Below are 11,288 nucleotides of genomic sequence, written 5' to 3'. Positions count from 1 at the left end.
AGCAGGCACATCAAGTGAAATGAAACAGTAATAAGCAACTCTCTTTTTGTTCACTTCTTTGTAGTAGTCCTCAAGTAATTTAGTCCTCTATAATATTAGGACCTTGAAGTGACTGGCTTGACCTTGAAGGAGCTGGGGGTGGTGATGACCGACAGGGAGCTCTGGCATGGGCTGGTCCATGAGGTCACGAAGAGTCGGAAGCAACTGAACGAATGAACAACAAAAAATATGATGACCTTGGAAAAGCACCTTTTACTTTTGGAATGCAATTATGCTGAAGATTCATCACTTAGGAAAGCAAGAGACCCAACATTTATTGTAAGGAAATTATTTTCTGATTATAGAAAACGAAGTTCCAAATTAAGATGGTGATCCAGGGAGCAGGGCTTAGCCTCACCCTCTCAAGAACAAAGTCACAATGGCTTTTCTCGAAGAAGTGCAAAAAAAGGAGGAAGAGACACCAGGACTCTCAAGATTTCTCAGGCCCTGTCTATACTGCCATACAATGCAGTTTGAAACTGCATTATATGGCCAGTGTAGACTTACTGTGCATATTGCAGTTCGATGTGGTTCAAACTCCATTTTATGATTCTGACCAGTTTCTGGCTAAATTATAATCAGAGTGTAGATGGGGCTTCAATCTACAGGTGAATCTACGCTATAGAATTAATGCATTTTGACTTCACTTTAACTGCCATGGTTCAATGCTATAGAATCCTGGGAATTGTAGTTTGGTGAGGCACAAGCACTCCTTGGCAGAGAAAGCTAAAGACCTTGTAACACCAGAATTCCAGGGTTTCATAGCATTGAGTCATGGCAGTTAAAGTGATGTCAAGCTGTCAGGATTTAGTGGAAAGCCAATGTGACAGCATATACAGATAGCTAATTTCTAGATCAGGATGACAAGGCAAGTGTGAGGTAATGGCAATGTGCCAGGGATGATGCGATACCATAAGTGACTAGCTGGGTCTTGTATAAAAATAGAATAGCAAACATGTTAGGTTGTTGTAGGTTTTTTCGGGCTATATGGCCATGTTCTAAAGGCATTCTCTCCTGACGTTTCGCCTGTATCTATGGCAAGCATCCTCAGAGGTAGTCACCCCTCAACTCCTACCTCTGAGGATGCTTGCCATAGATGCAGGCGAAACATCAGGAGAGAATGCCTCTAGAACATGGCCATATAGCTCGAAAAAACCTACAACAACCCAGTGATTCTGGCCATGAAAGCCTTCAACAATACAGCTAACATGTTGTTTGGTTGGTTTGTGTTGTTGGTGCATTGGCGTCGTTGCTGATAGTTGATGAACATTTGAGAGATCTGCGTTGGAGAACTTGCTGAGAGTAAGGTCCCTTCTACACTGCCATCTAATCCAGATTATCAAATCAGATAATCCAAATTACCTGCTTTGAACTTGATTATATGAGTCTACACTGTTAAGGCAGATAATCTGGATTTTATATGGCAGTGCTGATGAAGCCTTAGAGACTCAGCTTGCTTTCCTCGCTTAGAGAAAGAGGAGAATAATCCCAACACAAATTACATTATTTGTACAATGTAGAAGCACTTTAGATCTGGAAGGAAGATCAGTCTGAGTTGCAGTACATGATGGACAGTCGTGGAAACCTGAGGTCTACTTATTTACTTCCCCCACCAGGCAGGCACATGTATCTCAAGTTGCATTTCCAAAATAAAGCAAAACTGTTGTCATTTTTTTCTATCATTTCTGAGGAACAGGTTTGAATGTTTGCTGTGCCTTTGTATTGCCAGACATACTGGATTCAAAAGACGTAAACACAGTGTATCACCGGCGATTTCAGGAGACCTTCTTCCCTTCTGCTGCCTTTTGTGCTGCCCCAAACTAGATCTGGGAGGGAAAAAAGGATTGAGACCTATCTTATCCAATTTTGGCGGTTTACAGAGGACTATATTTAGGAGCCAGGATTACATTCACCTTATCCTATTCTATTTTGTCATTCCAGCAATGAAAGTCCATTGCAGAATTGTACCTGCCAGTTTGAAATTCATCTTCTACAAGAAAGAGAGAGAAATGCCACATCCATTTCTGAGCAGTAGAAGCATAATCACCCCAATCTGAAATTGTTTAGAGAGGCTATTGCAATGATTTCATTTCAAGAGAGCAGACAGTGGGAATATCACGCGTTTTGTGATACCAGGGAACCGTAAAAAGCCCTTTCTCAGTAGCACTTTTCTTTTCTGCTGTGCAGGAAAACAGATACAGAGAGGTGGCAGATCCTATTTCTGAAGACAATGAGTTTCTTGTGAGAAAATATCTGAAGATATTTGGAAAGTGAAAAAAAATTGGTGCACTGAAAAAGTTCTGTTATAGAGACAAGGAGCAAATACTTCATTTTCATTTTTAGTCATAGAATCATAGAGTTGGAAGAGACCTCATGGGCCATCCAGTCCAACCCCCTGCTAAGAAGCAGGAAAATTGCATTCAAAGCACCCGACAGATGGCTATCCAACCTCTGTTTAAAATCTTCCAAAGAAGGAGCCTCTACCACACTCTGGGGCAGAGAGTTCCACTGTTGAACAGCTCTCACTGTCAGGAAGTTATTCCTAATGTTCAGATGGAATCTCCTTTCTTGTAGTTTGAAGCCATTGTTCCGCGTCCTAGTCTCCAGGGCAGCAGAAAACAAGCTTGCTCCCTCCTCCCTATGACTTCCCCCCAGCCTTCTCTTCTTCAGGCTAAACATGTCCAGCTCTTTAAGCTGCTCCTCATAGGGCTTGTTCTCCAGACCCTTGATCATTTTAGTCACTCTCCTCTGGACATTCCAGTTTGTCAATATCTCTCTTCAACTGTGGTGCCCAGAATTTCAAACCCAGCTTTACTTTATAGACGTTGTGTAGGTGCAGTATGGTCTCATCCTTCTGCATTTATAAGCACAGGATAATGACAATATTCTTTCTACAAGCTAGGGGATAGTATTGATTTTCCATGTCCAAAGGAAAAACAAACTTTCATATTCTATGACACCAGCTATTCTAGATTAAAATAATACAGGGGCCGAGCTTAGCACAGCAGGCTAAACTGCTTTGCGGCAGAAAAATCCTGCCGATCAGAAGGTCAGCAGTTCAAGCCCGGGTGGGGTGAGCACCCACTGTTAGCCCCAGCTCACCTCTCCACCTAGCAGGTCGAAAGCAGAAATGCGAGTAGATAAAATAGGTACCGATTTTGGCGAGGAGGTAATAAAGGGCACCCCTAAAAGGACAAGGGGTCCCTAGTGGTTCAGCTAGTTAAACCACTGAGCTGCTGAATTTGGTAACTGAAAGGTTGGTGGTTCAAATCCGTGGAGAGAGGTGAGCTCCCGCTGTTAGCCCCAGCTTCTGCCAACCTAACAGTTTGAAAACATGCAAGTGTGAATAGATCAATAGATACTGTTTCTGCAGGAAAGTAACAGCGCTCCATTCAGTCATGCCGGCCACATAACCTTGGAGGAAAACACCGACTCTTCAGCTTAGAAATAGAGATGAGCACCAACCCCCAGAGTCAGGCACCGTTACCTTTACCTAAAAAGACATCGATCAGAGGAAAGTTCCTCGACATGGAAGATGACGCGACAGCATCCCCTGTGGCCAGAGTTGAGCACAGCCTCCAAGATGCCAGAAATAAGATGGGAAAAACTGCCTTTAGCTCTGTTTGTGTTATCTGTCCTTGTTAATTGTATAATCAGTATTGAATGTTTGCCGTATGTGTATTCTGTTAAGCCTCTCTGAGTCCCCTTTGGGGTGAGAAGGGCGGGGTATAAATATTGTAAACAAACAAGCAAACAAATCTGACTCCCTGTTTTCACAGTGAGATGTCTATAGATATGAGAGGAAGGAAGGTTGAGTGAAGGAGGATAGACGCTTTTGAACTGTGGTGTTGGAGGAAAATTCTGGGAGTGCCTTGGACTGTGAGAAGATCCATCCAGTCCATACTCCAGGAAATTATGCCCGACTGCTCACTGGAGGGAAGGATATTAGAGGCAAAGATGAAGTACTTTGGCTACATAAGAAGATACATGAGAAGATAGGAAAGCTTAGAGAAGACGATGCTGGGGAAAATGGAAGGAAAAAGGAAGAGGGGCCAACCAAAGGTAAGATAGACAGATGGTATCCTTGATGTGACTGGCTTGACTCTGAAGGAGCTGGGGGTGGTGATGGCCGACAGGGAGTTCTGGTGTGGGCTGGTCCATGGGGTCACGAAGAGTCGGAAGCAACTGAACGAATGAAAAACAACAACAAAAAAACAAGTAAGGTCTCTCATATCCATAGGGACTAGGTTCCTGGCTAGGCAGCAGTTTATCTGAAGCTGCAGGTACAATTGGACACCATTAGATAGGATGACTCTTGGTCCTGGCGTACCATAGAATTCATTGGAAGACTTCGAGATTCCTACAGAGGATACTTCTCTAGACATTTGCTAGGGAGAGTGTACCATAGAGCCTCATGGAAAGCCTAGCAATTGGGTAGGTCAAATTGCAGATAAGGGTTTCACAGTTGCAGAAGTCTTACTGTATACTCAGGCTCCTTCTACACTGCCCTATATCCCAGGATCATATCCCAGATTATCTGCTTTAAGATGGTTTATATGAATTATCTGCTTTAAGATGGTTTATATGAATCTCCATTGCCAGATAGCCTGGGATAAACAGATAATCTGGGATCAGATCCTGGGATATAGGGGCAATGTGAAAGGGGCCTAAGTGTTGTGAAAGTGTACCTAGTACTGCTGTCTCCTTTCCAATATTGATGACAGGGCATTTATGCTAAACCAGTCCTTCAAAGTTTATGAGTTACCCTTAGGGCTCTATCTATCTATCTATATTTATTTATTTACAGTATTTATATTCTGTCATTTTCACCCGGCAGGGTTCTTAGGGCAGATCACAATGCACATATACATGGCAAACATCCAATTACATAGACGCACAACATATATAGACAGACACACAGAGGCAATTTAACTTTCCAGCTTCATGAGGGTACGCTTTGAATTCCGGACACCAGGGGAGCTGTTGCTTCACCGTCCACTTGTGACACTGGTGGAGTACTTCCTCATTCTCTTGCACGCTGCTGGAGAGTTTTATAGCATCATAAATCAGTTAAATTAGCCTCCCCGCACTAGCGGTACCTAAATTTCCTATTTGACAGATGCAACTGTCTTTCAGGCTGCAAAGGTCAACAGCAAGCTAGACAAATGGTCAGGAGCTTACTCCGACCCAGGCTGACTTCAAACTCATGACCTTTCGGTGAGTAGTGATTTTAATGCAGTTGACTCCCAACTAGCTGCGCCACAACCTGGTCCAAAATATTAGTGCTTTCATACCCAACACTTGCATATTATAATCCTCACAAAAGCATGCTCAAATGATGCTGGTTTAAAAATGCCAGAAAATTCCTTCCCCTTTATTAACATTTAGAAAAGTACTGTATATTCATATTCAAAGAAGTCACCAGCCAACGCTAGATGGCACTAGCCAACTGTAAGAAATGAGCCTCTCTTTCAAATATTTGCAGGGTTGCTTTGAGCAATAACAATGCTAATGATGTAATGATTTCTAGGTGTAGGCACTAGTGACATTAATATTATTTACTTTCATCTGTAATGGCAGAATAGTATATCTTTTTTTAAGTTAAAATCTTTAGTATGTTTAGTATGATGCTTAATCTTATATACTGTATTTGTGTGTGCTCAAGTGTGTGTGTGTATATATATATATACAGTGGGCCCTGGGTATCTCCTGTGGTTTGATTCCAGGTTAACATCCGCATGCATATCAAAAACCGGTGGTGCTCATGTCCTATTATGTACAGCGGCATAATAAAATGATGTCCCTTATATAAAATAGCAAAATCAAGGTTTGCTTTTGAGAATTTTATGGGTAGTGAAGGATATTTTCAAGCCACAGGTTGTGAAATCTGCCAATGGAGGGCTGACTATGGGCCCTTCCAGACAGTCCCTATATCCCAGGATCCAGTCCCAGTTTTTTGCTTTAAACTGGATTATATGAGTCCCCACTGCCAGGTAATCTGGGATGATTGATTTTGTATGGTTTTTATATTATATGCCAAATGGTTTTAATTGTATTTTATGTTGTGCTGACTGTAAACTGCCTTGAGTTGCCTTCAGGCTGAGAAAGGCAGTATATAAATATGGCAAATAAAAAATAAAAAATAAACACAAAATCTGGGATTAGATCCTGGGACATAGGGCCTGTCTGGAAGGGACACTATATGTGTAATTATTGACTTTTCTTTCTCTATCTTTTTGGTTTCTTTTGTTCTTTATGAAGTACATCAATTGTGTGTGTGTGTGTGTGACCATATACAGTATTATACTATGTTTGAATTTTAGCAAAATTAACACCATTCTTTAAGGCTAATACACATGTTCTTGTGGGATTTGCGATATCTCTGCAATGCCGAGTGAACAAAAATTCACCAGAAGACGTTATAGATGTAGAAAAATATTTTTATGAATGGATGTTCTGATTTCATTTCAAATGCTAGACACTAGGTAAATCATAAAACGTTTCATAGACACTGATGGCAAACTGATTTTGAAAGACGAATATACAAATCCTTAAACACAGTGACCTTCAGACAGCTTCTTCTACCATCCCAAAATAGCAGTTTCCCTCTCCATCTGAACTCTTCACTCTTAAAGAGTTCCAGCTGAGCTTGAAGATGATGCTCCAATGACAAGTCACGAGAGAATTGTTTTTCTTAAGATGTAGGAGAAATGAAGATTCATTATAGGTTACCTACATCTTACCATGATATGGAAAAGCTGTAACCCTATTTCTCTTTGAGGGTTAATTTTGCATGGCTATCTTTTACTGGGGTCCTTATGAACCATATTGCACCTCTGAGGGTGGAGAATTCTTGATGGATTTAACCAGATTTTCTTATTGAGGTGTCTGGGTGGTTTCCGACAGCACTTTATCACGGGCTTTAGTGAGGGGCAAAAAACTTCAGGAGATGTCCACGTATGTCCAGACGTCATGCTTTGTTCCGAGATTTAGAGGCTCCCAAGATTGCTGCCGGAGGCAGGACTTCCACTGGAAACCAGCAGGTTTTTTTAAAAAAAATATAGCAAGATGCGGATATGCAGACGTTCGGATATAAGGCGAACTGCAAAAGTGCCGTTCTTTGTCCTGGCCACAAAAACTGTTCCCTTCAGATGTTTCATGAAGTATTTCTCGCACTTACAAACCTCATGGGGTAAAACCACTACTGCCCAAGTCAGCAGTACACAAACAAGTACACACATTTTAAAGCCAGAAACCGAATTTTGTAATTATCTACTATTTTTAAAGCTTGGCTAACTGGTCATCTGTCCAGACAATTTTGATTGTGTACTTGTGGCATCCAATAACAGGGTTTTATTTAGCTTTCCTTGTTGGATATCCACATATCTGCATCTTTTCACAAGCTTTAATTTTATGCAGATGAAAAAAAGCTGTGCCCTCCACGTTTCATCAAGTTTCTGGCACACAAAGTTTTCGGAGTAGGACTACTTCTATCCAAAGCACTACACAATGAAACAGGAACACACACTTTCAAGTTAGGAACAGAAATTTGTCATTATTGTCATTTTTTACAGACTGCCTGGTCATCTGTCCAGACAGGTTTAGTGGTGTACTAGTGGCATAGTAACGGCGCTCCATGCAGTCATGCTGGCCACATGATCTTGAAGGTGTCTACGGACAACGCTGGCTCTTCGGCTTAGAAATGGAGATGAGCACCACACCCCAGAGTCGGATACAACTGGACTTAATGTCAGGGGAAAACCTTTACCTAGTGTCATAGAGCAATAGGGTTATGTTCCTGGGTTATGCATGACCTTGGCTATAGATATTTACATTCCTCTCCTGCACATCCATATCTCAGCAGCCAGTAGTAAGTTTTTGCCATAAACTGTGCACATGTTATCAGCATACACCCAACATGTATAACCCAGCAACATCATCCTGTTGTTTCCTGGCACAAGTACACCATGAGACCTGTCTGCACATATGGCCACACAACAAGGTCTGAGTAATTATAGTAATGATGGCATTCTGTTCCTGGTTTGAAAGTGTTTGTTCCTGTTTCATTGTGTACTACCTACTGTGAAAGTGTTGTTGTATCCCAGGATCTTCATTTTTCTGCCTCAAACTTCATTAAACAGGCAAAGGATGACGTTCTTCTTCCCAGGACAAAGTTTTTGCTGTCCACTCAAGGGTCACCTTCTTTTTAGGAACTGACCAATCAGGAACAAGCATCAAAAACCCGGGAACAAACCTAGATAAAATATCCCATGATTTCTGATTGCAGGGGCATACAGACATGTGAATATCTGGACTGTCGGCTAAAAACCGCAATATTCCCCCACCTGGAAATCTCATGTTTTTTGCCTTTTGTAGCTATTACTTCTGGGTTTACTGAGGATGGCGCCTGGCCACCCTCCTCATTGCTGCAGGAGCGCCTGGGATAAAGGTACTGTCCGGATGGGCCCTCAGACTTTAAGTTGTACTACTGTACAACGCACCTGGCAGAAAGCTTCACTGGATATTGTGGGGTTTACGCTCCAAGTAAATTATATAGGTTTAAGCTGTACATTGCTTTTTACCAAAGCTTGGAAGATGAGGAATTCTGGGTGTAGTGAGCTAAAGAGGTTACTTCCCCCATTTCTCTCTGTTATGATCCACTAGCAGAGGAAACTCCCACTCTGCCTTCCTGGTTGCATTTCTCTGCAGCTCCTGTTTCAAACACATCAGGCACTCATTAAAGACATCCTTGCATTCAACATATTGTTCTTGACTGTTGATTGGAAATTCCTCTCTGCCGTGACTGTTTCATATGGTTTTTGTACATTCTCAGCCTTGCCTCACTTCCTTTCTTCAATTTCTCCAGTCTAACTCTATAGGGATGAAAATATGTTATGGAAAGAAATTTAGCAAGATAGGCTATGTAAGGGCTCTATGAACTTTCAGCACTGTATACACGCCTAATGCTATTACTAGCATTCGATAATAGGTTCATTTGGAATATTAAGATCAAATTATGTTTATTAGATGGGGAAATGAATCTAAAACTCCTTGAATGAATGATGGAAGGGATTCTTCAAGGGGCAGATCATGCACCTGGAATTCCTCGATGCACCTGGAAAAGTTTTATGGATGTGGGAATATTGCCGGCAGCATTTCCATCGCAATAGGCCCCAGAACAGGTTTTCTGAGGGCTTGTCAGGAGTGATCAGGGAATCAGAAAGGGGTGACACAGGAGGAAAAACACAGGACTAAAAGAAAACCCAGGGCCCATCCGGACAGTACCTTTATCCCAGGAGCTTCCGCAGCAATTAGGAGGGTTGCTTGATACCTTTCTCTGTAAACTCGGACGTAACCCCTACAAAAGGCAAAAACCACGAGATTTCCAGGTGCGGGAATATTGTGGTTTTAGCCAAATATCCGGATCTTCGCATGTCTGTATGTCCCTGAAATCGGAAACCACAGGATTTTTTATCTGGGTTTGTTCCCAGGTTTTTGATGCTTGTTCCTGATTGGTCAGTTCCTAAAAAGGTGACACTTGAGTAGTAGACAAAAACTTTGCCCCGGGAAGAGGAACTTCATCCTTCACCTGTTTAATGAAGTTTGTGGCAGGAAAATGTACTACCTACTTTCACAGTAGGTAGTACACAATGAAACAGGAACAGACATTTTCAACCCAGGATCAGAATGCCATCATTACTATAATTACGCAGACCTTGTTGTGTGGCCATCTGTGCAGACAGGTCTCATGGTGTACTTGTGCTAGGGAATAACAGGATGATGTTGCTGGGTTATACATGCTGTTTCCTCATTGGGTGTATGCTGATAACATGTGTACTGTTTATGGTAAAAACTTACTACAGGTGGTTGGGATATGGATGTGCTGGAGAAGAACGTAAATATCTAGAGCCAAGGTCATGCAGGTGGCCAATAGGAAAAGCCATGCATAACCAGGAACATCACCCTATTGCTCTATGCCACTAGTACACCACTAAACCCATATGGACAGATGGCCAAGCAGCCTGTAAAAAGTGAGAATAATGACAAAGTTCTGTTCCTAACTTGGAAGTGGGTGTTCTTGTTCCATTGTGTACTGCTGACTTGGACAGAGGTGGTCTTACCCCAAAAACATTGTTTGTGTGGCAGACACTTTATGAAACATGTGGATGGCACAGTTTCTCTGGCCTGCACAGGAAACAGAATTTTTGCAGATATGCAGATATCCACATATCTGAACCTCCAGGGTTTTTTTTAACTACCTACTACTGGCTGGAAGAGGGACATTGAAGTGCTAGAGAGGAATGTAAATACTGAGAGCCAAGGTCATGCAGGTGGCTAATAGGAAAGGCCATGTGTAACCCAGGTACAGCTTTGTGTTGTTTGGACAGATGGCCAGGCAGCCTGTAAAAAATGACAATAATGACAAAGTTCTGTTTCTCGCTTGAAAGTGTATGTCCCTGTTTCATTGTATAGAGCTGACTTGGATAGAAGTAATACTACTCCGAAAACTTTGTGTGCCAGAAACTTGATGAAAGATGTAGCGGACACAGTTTTTTTGTTCTCCACGTAAATCAAAACTTATGCAGAGATGCAGATATCCGCATATCTGCCAATAAGGAAATTCAAATAAAACCCAGAGACAGGACCCTGTTGTTGGATGCCACAAGTACACAACCAAAGCTGTCTAGACAGATGCCAAGGCAGCCAGGCTGTAAAAATAATTGATAATGACAAAGTTCTGTTCCTGGCTTAAAAGTGTGTGTTCCTGTTTGTGTACTGCTGACTTAGACAGTAGTGGTCATACCCCATGAGGTTTGTTTGTGTGGGAGATAATTCATGAAATATCTGGAGGGCAAAAGAATAGAAGTTTTGTGGTTATCTGAATCTCCGCATTTTGTGGGTTTTTAAAAAAACTGCTGGTGGCCATTTTAGGAGCCTCTAAATCTCAACACAAAGCATGAAGTCTGGACAATGGAGGCAGCAATCCCAGGACCAACAGATCTGTATGTGGACCTCTCCTGGAGTCCTGGGATTTTTTACCCCGCACTAAAACCCGTAATTAAGTGCTCTCTGGAAGCTCCCCCAGAATTGTTTTCCTCCTCACACTACAGCTTAGGAAATGGCTTTCATGCTCAACCAGGATTGTTGCCATATCCTAAATGTTTTGATAAAAGCATTATGAGGGTTCAAACCCACTTTTTCTAAATAACATACAGAAGAAGCAAGGCAAAGATACAATTAAAATAAGA

Source organism: Anolis sagrei, chromosome 4, assembly GCF_037176765.1.
Source record: "Anolis sagrei isolate rAnoSag1 chromosome 4, rAnoSag1.mat, whole genome shotgun sequence".
In the NCBI taxonomy this organism is placed as follows: Eukaryota; Metazoa; Chordata; class Lepidosauria; order Squamata; family Dactyloidae; genus Anolis; species Anolis sagrei.
Note: the sequence above shows the minus strand (reverse complement) of the source record.